Raw genomic sequence first — 19018 nt, 5'->3', positions numbered from 1 at the left:
AAAATCAGAGCAGACCTAAAATGTAATAGAGAACAAAAAGACAATAGAAAAATTTAATGCAACAAAGAACTGGTTCTTTAAAAAGATTATTAAAATTGACAAATCCTTGGCTAGACTCACTAAGATAAAAAGAGAAAAGACACAAACAAAATTAGAAGTAAAACAGAAGTTACCGCATAGAACACAGAAATACAAAGGATCATACAAGAATACTATGAAGCATTATATGCCACCAAATTCAATAACCTAGAAGAAATGAACAAGTTCTTAGAAACATATACCCTTCCTAGACTGAACCACGAAGAACTGGAAAATCTAAACAGACTGATCATCAATAAGGAAATTGAATTAGTCATCCAAAATCTTCCCTAAAGCAAAAGTCCAAAACCAGATGGTTTCACTAGCGAATTCTACCAAACCTTCAAAGAGGATCTAATACCAATCCTGCTCAAACTCTCCCAAAAAATTGAAGAAGAGGCAATACTTCCTAACTCATTTTACGAGGCCAACAATAACCTGATACCAAAACCTGGTAAGGATAACACACAAAAAAGAAAATTACAGACCAGTATCTCTGATGAATACAGATGCAAAAATCCTAAACAAAATTCTAGCAAATCGAATACAACAATGCATTAACAAGATTATATATCATGATCAAGTGGGGTTCATCCCAGGGGCATAAGGATGGTTCAGCATATGTTAAACAGATCAATATGATACACCACATAAACAAAATAAAAGATAAAAATTATATGATCATATCAATAGATGCAGAAAAAGCTTTTGACAAGATATACAACATACTTAAGATTAAAACACTTAATAAACTGCATATAGAAGGAAAATACCTTAACATAATAAAGGCCACACATGACAAAGCCTCAGCTAATACCATAATTAATGGTGAAAAACTGAAGCCTTTTGCTGTACGTTCAGGAACACGACAGGGCTGTCACCTATCACCTCTGCTTTTCAACATAGTATTGGAAGTCCTAGCCAGAGTAATCAGGCAAGAGAAAGAACTAAAAGGCATCCGAATTGGGAATGAAGAAGTTAAATTGTCACTTTTTGCCAATGACATGATGCTATATATAGAAAAGCCTAAAGACTCCACCAAATAGCTATTAGAAACAATCAACGAATACAGTAAAGTTGCTGGCTACAAAATCAATGTACATAAATCCATTGCATTCCTATATACTAATAATGAAATCTCAGAAAAAGAAATAAGAAAACAATTCTTTTTGCAATTGCAACAAAAAGAATAAAATACCTAGAAATAAACTTAACAAAGGATGTGAAGGACCTATACACTGAAAATATAAAACATTTTTAAAAGAAACTGAAGAAGACACAAAGAAATGGAAAGACATTCCATGTTCATAGTTTGTAAGAATCAACATAGTTAAAATGGCCATATTACCCAAAGCAATATACAGATTTAAGGCAATCCCCATCAAAATCCCAATGGCATTTTTTAAAGAAATAGAACAAAAACCCGTGAGATTTGTTTAGAATCACGAAAGACCTCGAATAGCCACAGCAATCTTAAACAAAAAGATTAAAGCTGGAGGTATCACACTCCCTGACTTCAGCTTGTACTACAGAGCAACAATAATCAAAACAGCATGGTATTGGCAGAAAAACAGACATGCAGACCAACACAATAGAACTGAACACCCAGAAATAAACCCACATAAATGTAGACAGATAATTTTCGACAAAGGAGCCAAAAACAAAAAAGAAAGCGTCTTCAATAAATGGTGCTGGGAAAATTGGAAAGCCCTGTGGAAAAGAATGAAACTAGACTGCTATCTGTTACCATGTACCAAAATTAACTCAACATGGATCAAAGACCTAAACATAAGACCTGAAACAAACTGCATAGAAGAAAGCATAGGTGCTAAACTTACGGACCTTGGGTTCAAAGAGGATTTTATGAATTTGACCTCAAAGGCAAGGGAATTAAAAGCTCAAATAAATGAATGGGACTATATCAAACTAAGAAACTTCTGCACAGCAAAATAAACCTTAAACCATACAAAGAAGCAACCAACTGAACAGGAGAAGATATTTGCAAACAATGCTTCTGATATATCCAAAATATATAAGGAATTCAGACAACTCAGCAACAAAAAGACAAACAGTCCAATTAAAAAATGGGTAGAGGACATGAACAGAAACTTCTTCCAAGAAGACATACAAATGGCCAATAGATATACAAAAAAAAGCTCAAGTTCACTAGCTATTAGGGAAATGCTATTCAAAACCACAATGAAATATCACCTCACACCTGTTAGAATGGCTATCATCAACAAGACAATAACAACAAGTGTTGGAGAGGCTGTGGAGAAAAAGGAACCCTCATAAACTGTTGGTAAGAATGTAGATTGGTGCAGCCACTATGGAAGGCAGTGTGGAGGTTCTTCAAAAAATTAAGAATAGAATTACCATATGACCCAGCAATCCATCTCCCTGGGTATCTACCCCAAAACTCTGAAAACATTTACCTGTAAAGATATATATACTTCAATGTTCATTACAGCATTATTCAGAGTGGCCAAGACATGGAAACAACCAAAGTGTCCTGAGATAGATGATTGGATAAAGAAGAGGTGGTATAAATACACAATGGAATACTACTCTGCCATAAGAAAAGATGAAATACTGCCATTTGCAACAACGTGGATAGACACTGAGATTATTATGTTAAGCAAAATAAGTCAGACAGAAAAAGTCAAGAACCATATGATTTCACTCATATGTGGGATATAAAACTGACAGCAACAAAGGAACAAGACAAACAAATAAAGAAGCAAAAACTCACAGACACAGACAACAGTTTAGTGGTTACCAGAGGGTAAGGGGGAAGGAGGGATAAAGGTATAAAAGGGGTCAAATATATATATATATATATATATATATATATATACACATATATATATACATATGTATATATATGTATATATATATATATAAAAACAGAAAAAATATGCATATTTTTTTACCCACAAGTTTATCATTTCCAGTGCTCATCATTTCTTGCTATCTATAATCATTTCCTTTCATTCTGAAGACTTCCTTTAATGTATCTTGTAAGACAATCTGTTAGCAATAAATTTCTTCAATCTTTCGATTAACTTGTAAATCCAAAACAATTGCAATAAAACTCTCAGGGATTTTCCAGGAACTTGTCAAGTTAATTCTAAAATTAATTCAAAAGAGAAACGCACAAGAATGCCCAAGACAATTTATAAAAGAATAATATTCTAGCAAATACAAAAATGAAGCCATAATTAGAAAAAATGGTATAAAAGTAAAAAAATAGATAAATAGAACAGTAAAAAAATCTAGACAAAAATTCATGATTAGGTTTTACGTGATTTGTATTTATTTTCTAAATAATAAGGTGCCATTTGAAATCAGCAGTGGAAGTTTGGACAAATCAAATGGTGATGAGAAAACCTCTGTATAAAATCTCTGTACAAAAGTTCAAAGAAATGAAACTGGGAAAAAAACATTTGCAACATATACAACAGATAAAGGATACATTTAAGAATACGTAAAGAACCTTCTGTAAATCAAAAGACAAGAAAAAATAACCCATAGACAAACGGGTAAGGAATATGAACAAACTATTTCTAAATGAGGGAAAACAAATGACCAATAAACAAATGACCAATGAAAAGATGTACAACCACAATAGTAATAAGGGAAACAATCAGACACTATCATTCATTCATCAGTTTATTAGCAATTAAAAGAAATTGACAATACAAATTTTGGAAGAGTGTGAGGAAATGTGGTGTACCTTTAAGAACTTTTAATTATGAGTATTGATATAGCTGTTTTGGAGAGCAATTTGGCAGCAGTGATTAAAATGTTAAATGACTCAGCAATTTCACTTTTCAGTATCCAGAGAAGGAGGTGTATATAAATATGTTAATTGCAACACGGTTTACAATGGTAAAAAATTGGAAGAATTTAACTTTCACCAATAAAGGAGTGCTTGAATAATTTATGCTATATCCATATTTTGGACTCTATATAGCATATAAACTATACAGAGGGTGCCAAAAAATGTATACACATTTTAAGAAAGGAAAACTGTATTAAAATTGAATTAATGTATACTGATAACAAAAGATGAATACAAGTCACGTTTGACTTCTACAATTACAAGAGGTGCTCAAAATGGTTATGATCAGGGTCCAGACACTTCTGATTACAGCAAACTACTGCTTGAGCAATGTTGACCAGTGTCCGCTTGTATACATTTTGTTGACACCCCCGGTATATTTATAGTGTTGAGAAAGAGAATAAACACAGAAAGATAGAGAAAATATTTGGAGAAATGGCTAAAAACTTACCAAATTTGATGGAAAACATTAATGTACAGATTCAAGAACTCAACAAGCCTATAGAAAGATAAAGACAGAGGTTCACAACTAGAATCAAGAAAATGGCAGTGTCTTCTCACTGTTCCTCCCATGGCAGAAGGGGTGAGAAAATGATTTAATCACCTCCCAAAGGCCCCACCTTCTAATACCATTACACTGAAAGTTAGGATTACAAATATATGTCATGGGGGTCATGTATTCAAAAATACATGAATTGTTGTGGAGACACAAACATTTAGTCTATAGCGGGTATTGCTAGTAAGTTTGAAGGCGATAGGCTTTGTCTGTTGATCTTGTTTCTGGTCACTTTGTTGGACTCTCTTATTATTTCTAATAGTTTGTTAGTTGATGATCCTGGAATTTTTAAAAAAGATGTTATTATCTGAATATATTTTGGCCATTTTTTTACTCTTCTTTGCCAATATTTACAGATTATTTCATTTGCTGAACTGGATAGCAGAAGTGATAACAGTCATTCTTGCCTTATTTCTGACTTTAATGGAAGCCATCCTAAAATAGTTCACCTTTGTAGCTGAGGAGTTTTGGGAATAAGGATTTAGGCTTAATAATATCCTTTATTGAGGTTCTTTCCATTCCTAATATGCTAAAAAAGAATTTTTACATTAGATACATATGTTGAATTTTGTCATTTCTGAGGCATTTACAGGATTGTATAGTTTCCATTTTTAATCTAGTAATAGAGTGAATTACATTAATATATTTTCCAGTGTTGAAACTCTGGCATAAATCCTGCTTGGTTATGACATATAATTCTGTTAATACATTACTGAATCTGATGTACTAATATATTCTTCAGCATTTTTGCTTTAATGTCAACATTTGTCCCACCTGATCACTTTCTGGTTGCCTAGGGCTCTTCCTGTTCCCTGTAACTGCCCTTTCTGAGTCAGTAGCAAATTTGAAGTCACTGCCATTTTTAAGTTGTACCTTTTCTCTGTTAACATTATTTCATCTGCTCTGTATATTTCAGGATTCCTGATAATAATTTCTGGCTCATCCAGTGTTTCTCTTTCTGTATCGTAAGTACTGCTGTGAATTGAAAAAACAAAAACAGAAAACATCGGTCATTTTGAGAAATTTGGGATGAGAGGGACAGAAGCCTTTGCCTGGGCTCTACCTTGCATCTTGTCCAAAATCCAAGAGTGATGCCATTTTTTGGCTCTAACTAGAATCTGATTATTTCTAGTACTCTCTGATCAGTTTAAATATCACCAGAAAACTAGGCACATCTACCTAATATTTCTTTCTCTTTCAATGTGTTCTTTTATTTAATGCCATAAAATGTTAACTATTAAGAAGAAAGGTAGCACAATAACCAAAGTTGTCTGTAATGGAGATATGTCACAATACACCTTTCCTATAGCTTTTCAATACCCATTTGGGACAAATTCTTAGAATTTCTTCTTGGAATGAACCAGTTTGGTCATGAAGATTTCATCTCCATCGGAACAGAATTTTTTTTTTTTTCCAAGTGAAGTGCTGGTTACCTCAGTTGCATAAGAACAGTGTTTTCTTTTTGAGTCCCTTTTCCTTTTAGGCAAAAAGGACATTGTATCTTCTAACAGTTTCTTTTCTTCAGAAGTTTATCACACACAGTCTTTGGTGTAAAGAGGGTGACTTTGGGATTGCTTTGGGATTGCTTAAGCACACAGAATCATCCTTGTCTTAGAGTTTCCCAGATGGCAAAGTTGGAACTGTGTGCACGTATCCTAAATCCATCCTCAAGCTTGGAGGACAAGTTATTTCTCTAGCAAGCAAGACTTTACCCAGGAAGAAACCTAGGATGGCCAACTCAGGCTATCATAGAAGCCAGCAGCTCCTTAACACACATGGCTGAGCACATGGCCTTTCATGTCTGAATGCCAAATCTATTCACTGAATCCCAATATACCAACAACATTCATTCATTCATTCAGTCATTCATTCGTTCAATATGACTGACCACCTACTATGGGACTGGTAGTGTTCTGGTGGGACAGATTCAGCAGTGAACAAGATAAACGGGATTCTTAAAATATAAATGTCCTTTTACTACCATGCTGTGTTTTGAAAGCTTCAATTTTGTATCAGGCTTTTGATGCTAAGGTAATATGATCTTGGTAGGGAGGGCAGAACCTTTTATTCCTGCAGGGTACACTGTGAAATGATATACCATTTCTTTCCTAGGAAATGAGATATGCAAAGAGATCATCAGTTTGTTTGTCACTAGATATGGTAGAACTATATTAGATAACCAGTTTTTTCTTAACTAAGGTCCTGATCAGTAACACACCCCATACCCTTTCACATTGGGGCATGATTCTTTGGGGAGATGATAGCTTCTAAAGGCAAGGGAAAGTAGGGTTAAGAGAGAAACTCCCTCTGATCAATACAGCTGCAGCATCATGATAAATTATTTAACCACATACTCCGTTTTTAGTTTCTTTGATCTGCTTGTCTCATCATGCCTGGTTGTGTTACTGCCACCAAAGTTTGCTTTTTACGAGGCTGAAGAACCTCCCCTCAGTACTTCAGTCATCATTTTAGGGAAAGGTTCACTTTGTATTATTCTTCCTGCCTCATAGCTAAGCGTCAGTGTGTTTTACCACCCTGAAGGATTTTGAGTGCACTATTGCTTTGAGGTGTTATGAGCCAGTAGTGCTGGTAATGAGATGAATGGGGCGACTCTAAGAGCCATCTTCCTGTTTGCTCCTTATTTATTTTAGAAGGTTGTTTGCTTTGTAAGTGTTGGGGCAGGGAAGATATAGTGAAGAAGGAGGAAGCATAATTTACAGAATCTCGGATTGAGGTTTAAGTATTGCTCTTGGCAGCAGTGAGTAAGAAGAATGGGGTATATTAAGAGGTAGGAATTAGTATTAGATTGGCTGCTGTGTCATTATCAAACAAGGAGATGATTGGCTCTAGCAAAAATGCTTGTGTGTCTATTGTCCTCTTTTGTCACCAAGACATATTTTTAATTCTCCTTCTTGTTGTGTCAGCGTTCCTAAACAAAGGGCACAGCTTACATCTCCATTAATTTGAAATTAAGAATGTTAACACCACCAATAGGCTACTGATTTATTGATTCACCTAAGTATTTGCTAGGGCTCCAGCACTGTTGTTCTATTATAGAGGAGAAGTATTTCCGGGAATAAATTGGCAGAGTAGAAAAAAATGCTAAGAAAGAGATTCTAGAAGCATTATAGTATAAAAATAACATTGACTTTGAGGATCAGGAAGGACAAGCTTTAGGCCAAGAGGCAGGCACATTGTCACCTGTCCTCAAACTACAAACTGGCCAGCCAAGGCAAACAAAGGAGCTATGGCACATGTTTAAAATTTTAAAATCATCTTTTTCTAAATAAGACCAATGGCACAATGGGAAAAGCATGCTGAGAATTTTCTTTATTAACCTATTTGCTGCTTTTTTGTATTTACTCCCTTTCCACAGAACACTCCTTCCAAGTCTTCCTAGTCTTGCTGCTTCCCTTCTCCTCACTGACTCTGCTTTACTTCATTTGCTTCTTATTTGAATCCATAATTGAAATGGAGGGTTCTGTTGTCTTTTGCAATTTGAAGTAACTACACTCTATTTTAAGGACTCAAATCACTTGTGTGGCCCCTTTCTCTCAATGCCCACACATTAGACAGGTCTCCAGTTGGTGTGCGGAAGCTTCTAGGTGCTCTAAAGCTCTTCCACAGTCATTGTTGGCTGTGTATTCTGGCAAAGCAAACGTGAAGAATTCAGTAGTTTGAATGGCTTGTCTAGTGTCAGAAGGCAATCAGAATTCATAGCAAACTGAAATTAAACCACAACACCCCAGCCAGAGCCTTAGGCTCTGACTTAGAACCCATCTCTTTGTTTGCTGTGACACGCACAATTTTGAAATCTATCAGGGGAACTGTCATTATAATCTTTTTCATTGTAGAGGACTCATCTACTGTTATTTTCTTCCTAACACATTTATGGAACACAGGAGCAATATTTATGAATATTTCCTTAGAGAAGCAATATTGGTACATTAATATAAATGAGAAGGATATTTTCTGCAAATTCATCTATTTTTACAGTTTTATCAGCTTGCTGGGGACAGCACTGTATTTCACAAAAGCATTTCACAGTATATTGTTTCCTCTTAAAAGAAAAATTGTTAATATTTGTCTTTTGTAAAACTTCATAATATATGTTTCTATGTATAATGTGCACTTAGTTGAAATATTTGTATCTCATGATTCCAAAGGAGTTTTAAGTTTCTTTTGTCAATATACCTGATGAGGTAAAAAAGAGTTAATAAAAGTGAACCTGAAGGGGGACTGTGCAGGCCTGCATTCCTTTCCCAGGAACCGCCCAGGCTCATCCCCTAGAAATAAATCAAAGGTGTCCAAACACATCTAAAAGGAGGAAATAAGACACAACTGGTATTAACTGGTTCCTCACACATGCGCAAACTGTTAAAACCTGTCCATTACTTGAATTCTAGCCTCATTATAATACAATTAAAATAAAGTGAACATTAAGGCTTGTCGCTCCACCCCCAGGGGTTTTTTCTGTATGTATTCTGGGTAACAGCATGCACAGAAAGAAACTAGTTATATAACCAATATATGTCAATCAAATGACCTATACGTCACATCTTCTGCTGTAAGGAAATTTATCTACCCTTTGCTATGTAGGAAAAAGCTCACCTGAAGTTAGGTGCAATGTCGAGGAGGTGTCTTTCTTCTTGAATAAACTTCTCTGCTCTCTTCATTTTGGGATGAGTCTGTGAATTTCTTCACCTTTTGCAAACGACCAGGGGTTAATTCTAATGACACAACAATACCAAATTTGGTTTACCTGTATGAAAAGAAATACTTTCTATTTATTTAACTATAAAAGTACTCATTGAAGAACAAACTTTAAATAATTTGTTACGTGTTACCCAATTATTTTGTTAACGATGAGACAGAAATGACTTTCATATATAAAGCATCTAACACCTATTAAGCCCACAGGTATTTAGTGAATGAACGAATGAACAGATGAATGATAATATCTACTTTATAACTGGAGAAACTGAGATCAAAAGAAAGGTTTTAATCGAGTACAGTACAACCCAACTAAGAAATTCTCTAAACAGCTAATTCAAATATTCTTTTCCTTTCTTTCTTTAAAAAACAAAAGAAAGCTTTCATATTGGACATTTACTCTTTGAAAGGGAAATCTGAGAGTAATAATGTCTTGCAGAAAGAAAAACCCTTCAGATTAAAATATCAGAATAAAAACAAGGAAGAAAATTATTTCATCTAAATACTTCTTTTACTCTTAATTGTAAGAGTCTAAAATAATCATTTAAATACTATGAAATTATGGAATCTTATCAATTGGAATTCTAAATTTTAGACAAGGGGAAGCTGGAAGTCCAAGTTCTAACTTTTTAAAAAAATTGTATGCACCACCTTGTTTGTATTTTCCAAATGACTATTGCAAGGCAGTAACACAGCCTTACCTTCACCCACCAACAAAAACCACAGTTATTTTCTGAGACACTCTATTCTATGGTGCATGAGTCTAAAATTTATTTTCTTCCTTTTACAGGACCTTCAGAAATGTGCCCAACTTTAAAAGGAAGGAAGGAAGGAAGGGAGGGAGGGAGGGAGGGAGGGAGGGAGGGAGGGAGGGAGGGAGGAAGGAAGGAAGGAAGGAAGGAAGGAAGGAAGGAAGGAAGGAAGGAAGGGAAGGAAGGAGGGGAGAAAAAGCAAAGGAAAATACATTTCCCAGTCTTCTTTGCAGCTAGGGGTGGCCAGTGAGATATCAGTGGAAGTTGTTAGGTAGGGCTTCAGGGAAAGCCTGTTTTCCCTTTCCTTCCTCCTCTTCTAACTGAAACACAATTCTGATGCCTGGCATTCCAATCCCCATCTTGGACTACTGAGGAGAAACTGAAGATATTATAGAAGTCTTGCGCTAAGATGTCTAGAGAAGAAAGAAAGATGAGCCCAAGTCTCTAAGAATGGTGAGGCTGCCATTTTAGCCTTTGACTGCCTACCACCCATCTTTTTCTCAAGAGAAAATTAAACTCGAACATGTTTAAACCACGTTATTTGAGTTTTCTGTTATACAATCAAACCTAGTCCCTCATCTTAGCCACATTATAGCTATTTGACCTTTAGCAATTCATTTAACTCCTCTATCTCAGCTAACTCATCTGTAAAAAATGGGCACAATAACAGTACTGGTTCAGAGAGCTGTTATAAGGATTAAATTAATACACATGAAGAACTTAGAATTGTAACCAGTACAGACTGAGGGCTCAGTGAATCCTTTCTGTTATTATTCACTTGCACCATCTATAATACCTGGAGTATAAATGTGAAAGGGTGTAGGAAGAGGAGAACTCACTGCATTCGTTTCTTGTCACATTCTTCAGAGACAGAGACCTGGGCAAAGAGCTTAACAAAACCTAATAATACTTCTCAATTAAAAGCACCTTACAGATTACCAAGAGCTTTCAAATAGCTGAGTCCCTCGAGTCCTTACCAGAGTTCTAAAATGAGGGTGAATGTTGAAGCTTGTTTGTGTTGGCAGGTCATTAGCTGGCTGGCTCAGTAGCCAGAGTCCAAGTTCACTGTTCTCCCGTGAGGGCCAGCTGGCTTGGTTCAATTTCATGGCCCTAGAGAGCGCAGCGACTTGGCCCTGCATAAATGCCCTCTGAACTTGATTCTAAGTTTAAATTGTGTGGGAAAAGACACGAGGAAATATATAATTCAGCCACCCTCCTGAGAAACGCTAAGCGTCTGCCTTCTCCACCTACCAGCTGCTGCATGTGGGTGGTAACTAAGGATTTTTGTTTGTTTGTTTGTTTTTAAAAAGAGAGGTTTCCTGAATCTCTCCCAGAAATCTGACACTTTTTTTCAGCTAGCTTATTTAGAAGACGTCTGAGCCTTAGGGTTTTAAGTTTAGGATACCTCCCAGATTAGCTCCATTCCAATATAATAATGATGATAATGGCTAATAAGTACTGAGCACTCACTATGAGTCAGGCACTATTGTAAGTGCTTAATCACATCACCCCATTTGATCCCCACAAAGCTCTGTGAGGTAGGTACTATTCTATCCATTTCAGAGGTGGGCACACTGAAGCACAAACAGTGGAGTGACTTGCCCCGTCATCAGGAGAGGCAGTGGCAGAGCCAGGAGAGAGCCAGGCTCTTAGTCACCACCCCGTACATGACTTATAGTCATAAACTCTCCACTTGCTGCCTGTACTCAAGCCTCAGCCACTCCAGAGGGTGGAGAGGGCATCGGTGTGTTTCTCTGACCAGGTGCTTTCAATCTTAGCCATATTTTTATCACTTCTTATTCCACATCCCACTCTTTCATTACTCACAAAGGATTAGAAAATCCCTCAGGCAGTATATTCCACCAGGTCAACTACCAGGATTGTTCTGTCTTCTATGCAGGGGGCTTGTTGCCTTTGCTCGGTCCCTCTGCTCAGCTCATCATGAAAAGCTGATAAGATCTCAACTGATTCTGGGTGGTGAGCACACAATGTGACATACAGATGATGTGTGACAGAACTGTACACCTGAAACCTATGTAACTTTACTAACCATTGTGACCCCCAATAAACTTTAATTAAAAATAAAATAAAATAAAATAAAGCCATAAATGGGGGAAAAACAAAACAAAACTCATGAGGGCCTGTCGTCAGTGGCTCTAAGGCCTCTCCTCCTGGGAAATTCTCTCTAAAGAGTCTATTCCTGCTAGTGAAATCCAATCAGGTAAGAATGACTTAATGTAATACACCAGAATAAAGCCCCATTTCCTTGATACTAACAGGCACTATCAATATAATGTGGGGGGCGGGGAAGTGATAGGAATCGACACAGGATTTTTAAAAAGTAGAAAGGTATAAAAACGTGCTTTACTTCTGTTATCTTCCTCCCCACAACTCATAGCTCCAGTCTAATAATGAGGAAAACATCAAATGAATCCCAATTAAAAAACAGCCTACAATATAACTGGCTAGAGCTCCAAAACTGTCAGAGGCATCCAGAACCAGGAAAGTCTGAGAAACTGTCACAGCCGAAGGAGACATAATGACTGAAGGTTACGTGGTATCCTGGATGGGGTTCTAGAACCGAAAAAGGACACCAGGTCAAACCTAAGGAAATCAGAATATAGTCAGTAACAATGCATTAATATTGGTTAATTAATTTTAGCAAATGTACCATAGTAATGTAAGATGCTAATAATAGGGGAAGGAAACTGGGTGCTAAATATTTGGCAACTCTCTATACTCTCTTTGCAATTTCTCTGTAAATCTAAAACTTCTAAAATAAAAGTTTTATTTAAAAAAACAAACAAACATGGGTGATTAGTAAAGTTGTGTCCTATTTGTGAAATTCTATTGGGCTGGCTCTCAGTTCTAAGAAACAAAAACCAAACAGCCCTTCCTCTCCTCTGAAGATCTGGCTACTTTTCAGACAGGGACACGTCAATTGTTTTTGTTTCTACCAATCCAGGTGGCACATTTTATGATTCCTGTCTCATACAGTAATGAGATGGGGCACAGGGAATGGCTTGCTAAAGGTCACCAGAATGGGGACACAGCTGGGTGGGGAGCCCTGTGTGTTTACCTTTCCCATTGCCATTGCAGGCTGGACAGGAAAACTGGCTTAGACGATTCAATTCCATTCAATTCAACCAATGTTGACAAATATGTATTGTTAATACCTACTATGTATTGTAAGCTCTGGGAATCTGAAACTGAGTAAGGTTCAGTCCCCTGCTTAAGAGCTACCTGACGCAGTTGAGGAGAGACAAATGTATCAATAGGTAATTTTAATACAAGAAGCTAAGTGTCATGGCAGATGTGTAAAGAGCATTGAGGAACCTGGGAGGAAAGACACCTCCAGAGAGGAGGTGGCTATTTAGCTGTAGGAAAAAAAAATCTCAGCCTGAAGCACAGGCGAATACTGTAAGGAAAGAATGTGTTTCTTGGTTCTGTAGGGAGTCCGCTGCATCTGAATTCTTATAGCCTCAAGAGCTCTTCTCAACAGTTCACTGGTGGCAGCAGTGGGACTGCACTAGAGCCCATTTTCTGGCGGGGCATGAATCTCACACTCAGTGGCCTCGTTCTGTATACACGAGTAACAAAATCATGGCCCAGGTAACTTGGCCTACTCCTGTGTCTCTGAGGTATGAAGGGAGAAAGGAGATATATACAGCACTCCTAGGTGAGTGGGACAGTCCTGAATTTTCTGTTTATGCTTTTAGTAACTGATTAGCTAATCAGGACAATGGGGATTAGTGTTATTTTCTTACACCCTTTGATAGTAAGGCTTAGGCATTTCTTCTTTAGGCTGTGAACCAGATCTGGGAGACACTCCCTGGGCCCCTTTCTTTCCTGTCAGAGATGAAAGGAGCTGCATTAACTCTTTAGGCCTCAAGGCCTGAGTATGTGATGCACTGCATAAGCCCATTTTGCAAATGTGATTTTTTCTTTCTTTTCAATCGTCTCTGCGCTAAAGAAGCAATTTCCTAAAACTGGGGGTCCCAAATCAGTGGTCTGTGCTGCCAAGTTTCATTCTCTCTGTTTTGAAATTATTTGTTCCCTTTCCATGTTTTCTGAGGGATGGCAAGCAGCCAACTGTTGGGTCCTCCTGGAGTCTTTGCTGTCACCATCATGGCCCTTTCTCATGTCCTAGGAGTTCCTCCTCTCAAAGACAGGTGCCCACATCATATCCTGCTAGAGTTAACATCCTCCCCATTCATATCCACTTTCCTAAACTCAGAAGAGGAAAGAAATTCTATCTGTTTGGCTTTCTTCAGCACCTGGTATGGTCTCACAGGCTGCAATTCTCCGGGAAATTCACACCAGTAGTTGTTCAGCCGTAAGGGGGAACTTGGTCTTTTATTACACCATCCTTGTATGAGTGTCCCCAGCACAGTGGGATAGCCCCAGCATCCAGATAAGGACAGAAAGAGTGGTGCCTGGAGCACGCCAGCTGAGGATGTGTGTGGAGAAGAAAAAATACAAGAGAATCTGGTTTTTAAAGCGAATGCAGACCAGCTAGGAACTGCATTTTTAGTATCTTTAAGGGAAAGGCAGTGAGTGACCAATATTTAGTCTTACATTTTTGAAAAATAAGCACTGGAGAGTGATTCAGTAGACAGTAGTCATATCAGATGTTTCTCATCTATTACTTATTTTGATATGATTTACTTTCTCTTTGCAATAACTTTATTAGTTAAAATATATTAAATCTTTGAAAGATAGATCATAATTTCACATCTGGCCTAAGGCCTAAGAAATGGGTTTACAAGCTATCCAGTATTTTATGAAACTGCCCACAAATCAGAGGCATACAAACAGAATTATTTTGAAATGATTTATAAATATTATTTACACTATTGTCTTTAGAGGAAATAGTTTTCTGGCAGAAATGGCCAGCAAGAGTCCCCGATTGATTTATCCAATGAGCTTGAATTTCATACCTACCACGTGCTATGTTACCTGCTAGAAATTCAAAGATGAGTGCACTAAAGCTACTGACACCAAGAGCTCACGTCTGCTTGAGAAAATAGACAGTAAACAGATCGTTACTGTCCAATGTGATAAGTACTAGAACAGAGGCACAGCATCAGAATAGGGAGTGACAGGGTGGGAGACAGGCCAGTGTCTTGCTCTGCCTGATTCAGCGAGGCAGGGGAAGCTTGACTTTTCAATTGACAGTTGAAGGATAAGTAAAAGTTCAGGTAAAGGGCATTCTAGGCTGAGAGCCAGCCTATGCAAAGGAAAGACTAGCGAGACCAGAGTGCCTTCAGGTATTAGACTTCACTATGGTTGGGTTGGGAGAGGGAAATGACCACAGATGAGACTGGAGCAGTGGGTTGGGCTTAGCTCTCCACGGGCCTTACACAGCACATCACCTGCAGATCGACACTTCTCAAACTTTAATGTTCGTAAGATTCACTTGGGGAGCTTGTTAAAATATAGATGCTGATTTGATCGGCACAAGTGCAGCTTTTTAACAAGCTCTAGGCAAAGCTGCTGCTGCAATAAAGTGGTCTGCAGGCCTCGCGTAGGTAGCAAATGATGACAAATGTCAGTGCCTGGCATGGATTCGCTGTGTGCGAAGATATGATACCTTCAGCCCTTTGAGAGGAAGGGTGTGGGGTGAGACCTAGGCCAACAGAGCCTCCATAGCAGATTCTACCCGTAAGGTCTCCTGGGTTTACTGCGGGTGCCCTGCAAACCATGTTTTCTACATGTTCTATGTGAAGAAGGCAGGGAAGCAAAGCCGGTACAACCAACCAGGTCTGCACTGTAAGAACCACAATCTGGCTTTCTACTAAGAAGCCGCAATGTTGCAACAAACAGTCCCAGTTACCCAAAGCAGCTGAGGTTGGGGGTTGGCGTGGCCCAGGGTCTCCTCTCCAGCATTAAGCGTTTTGAGAGGAACCTTGGCTCCAGCTCACCTCTGCTGTGGGACTTAGTCTATATTAGCCTGCGGTGGTTTCTGCAGCAGCCCGACGCGATCATGCTCAGAGTTAAAAGATTCTGTTACGTCGGGGCAACTAAGGAGTGGTAGAACTAAAAAATAAGAATATTGTGCTATGATCTTCCAGTTATTATTGTTTAATTATCTGTATGAGTTTATAAGGTTTTTTGGTTAAGTCATTCCTTAGTCCTTTCAAAATATAAAAGATTATTAAGTTAGCCATTTTTCCTAATAACCGTTAATAGATATCTGGAATAGGAAAAAGTCCAGGCTATGTCAAATGAACGAAAATCTGAATTTTTGCTGAGTCAATTGGTCTTTGGGTCACCATTGTATGTAAGTATGTGAGTATGACCATATTCACACATATGTGGTTTTATCTGTAGATCCATTTTGAGAAAAGAAACTGGTCACACTTGTTGCCTCTGCAGAGGACTAAGGAATGGGGGGTTGGTTGTGGGAGACATGCCTTCTTATCAACAGCACCCCTTTCTTTCTGTTTAAAAATTTTCTATATGATCACTTACCATTAAAAAAATAAAAACAATAGAATAGACATTTGTGTCAATGGTTGAAAAGTATGATGATACTTGCAGCACTGGTTTGGGTGGTAACAATCACTTTCTTCCTGAGGCATCTAGTCTTGAAACGCTTCTTGTACTGTGTGTTGAAGAGGAAAAGATGAAAGTCATTAGGTCTGTGTTTAAAGCCAGGTGGCTAAATTACCCAGAATCTGTTAGGAAATAAAAATCTTTGAAATAAAAAATTCCCCATTAAGTCAACATTTTTTTCAGTTGTGTCCTCAGTTGACAATTTCTGCCCTATTTTCAGACAACAGTGAAATATAATAGAAATGAAATGTACTATTACAAAATAAAAAGGAACTGGAGGGGAAGACATTTCTTTTTAACACAGTCCAGCATCTTCACTGATGCCCCTCCCATCAACTTCTCTCTCCCCCCCCAAACACACCATCATAGAACTCTGGGGAAAAGCACATTCCAGATATATGCTATATTGACTATTAACATTTAATGGATAACTTCCATTATGTTATTATATATTTATAAGCAGAGAGGAAGCGTTATTGTGTCTCCCATAAATACTATGAGTATTAAACATTCAACAGTTACCACCCTGTTTGCAATCTCCTATGACTTACATGAAATCTCATTTTAATAAAGTAGAGTGAGCTCTATGAACTCATTTAGACACTAAAGTAATGGTAGTACATGCCTGTTGTAGAAATGAAAGCTGAAGTAATTTGCTTTGGAGCTCTACGTTCTGTAATTTATTTTTCCTCTCTTTCTAGAAGGCAGTACAATGTTGTTTGGGGAAAAAATGAAAGTACTGCTTCCTGAAATTCATTTGTCTACTTACATATTAATAGGCCTCACATTTAGAATTCTTTCCACATATTTAGGTTTCATCTATGAGGGATATAGAGATAAAATAGAAATGTTTTCAACATAAATAACATTGTCAACTTCCACTTCTTAAATGTTCTCAAGAAAAACATCTTTCTTCTCCAGTGTTGAATATAGCCCAGATCAGCTAGGCCTGACATAGAAAATTAAGAGCTGCTGGGCTACTTCCCCAACCCCCTGCTCTCCAAATCCTCCAGCTTCCTATTACTGATGAACCTCCCCGAAAAAGAAAAAACAACAAACAAAAAAACATTTTTGCTAGAAACTTAACTGCTTCCTAAGAACACTGTTCCCAACTACTATTTAAGAGACATAGATTTACCAACTGGAAGTCACCTTAAGATCATGTACAATCCATGTGAGAAAGGGACCTTTTTTGAGTTATTTAATATAGTGATCCCTAAACTGGGCTTCTCATCAGAAATACCCATGGAGCTTAAAACAACAAAAAGATTCCTATCTCTGCAGTAACCTTCTGAATAAAAAGCTTTGGAAGTGAGTGCCACTGTCATCTTTTTAAAGCAAAGCTCTAGAATTTGCCAATCCAAATTCTGAATGTATCTCTAAAATATGAGAAATATTTTTTATATAACACAAACCTTTGTCACAAAATTAAAAATAATTCTTTAATATTTAATTATCTAGTTCATAATGAAACTTCTCTAATTCTCTCAAAAATGTCTTTTAGAACTTAGTTCAAATTAGGACCCAAAGAAAGTCCGTGTGTTAGGTCTCATACATTTCTTTTTAATCTAGAGCAGTCTGCCTTATCCCTCCTGCGCCATGTTTTATGCCACTGATTTGTTGAAGAAACCAGCTTTATCTTTAGGGTGTCTACCTTCTGATATGGCCAACTGCTTCCTTGTGGTGCCATTATACTTGTTCCCATTTCACTTGTTAGACGTAGCAGATTGATTTTTGGCAAGTGTGCCTCATATGGCATTATATATGGAGGTCCGTAATGTCTGTTCCACTTCTAGGGACAGTAGGGTTGATCGGTAGGTTCTGGTGAGCCTTCCCTTTGAAAGTTCTCCAACAACTTATCTCCTAACACCGTGTTTCCCCGAAAATAAGACTGGGTCTTATATTAATTTTTGCTCCGAAAGACACATTAGGACTTATGTTCAGGGGATGTCATCCTGAAAAATCACGCTAGGACTTATTTTCCAGTTAGGTCTTATTTTTGGGGGGGAAAACACGGTCGTTTCAGTATCCACTGATGATTGTTTAAAATCTATCAGTCATGTGCAAAATAGTTCTTTTCTATTCCCATCATTCCTTCTACATTTCCTTCTATGTGAACTGAACACTTTTCTGAAAAAAGGGAACTTCCCTTCATCAACTAGGGTTATCTGTTTACTCTGAAAATGCAGTTTGTTCAGAACAGGCAATATAAATGCTTACCATTTTAGGGAAATGGGTTAATGCTCGAAAAGAATTGTCTGTTTTCCTGTTTAACACCTCCCTGTCCAAACTGAATGCCATCTGAAAGCGGGTCTGGCTACGCACGTCCAGCCTGCAGTCCTCGTGATTCACTCCTGCTTTCCAGCTGAGCCTTACCTCTTCCAGCAGCTACCTACCCAGGTTGGCCGTTCCGTTCCAGCCTCACGCAGCTAATGTTGCCAAGTCCTTTGTGTCTCACATAGTGATTAATTCCATTATTCAACAAATATTATTTGTTGTGCATGCCAATAGTTTTGA

The sequence above is a fragment of the Rhinolophus hipposideros genome (genome assembly GCF_964194185.1).
Source record: "Rhinolophus hipposideros genome assembly, chromosome: 7".
NCBI classification, from domain to species: Eukaryota; Metazoa; Chordata; class Mammalia; order Chiroptera; family Rhinolophidae; genus Rhinolophus; species Rhinolophus hipposideros.
Note: the sequence above shows the minus strand (reverse complement) of the source record.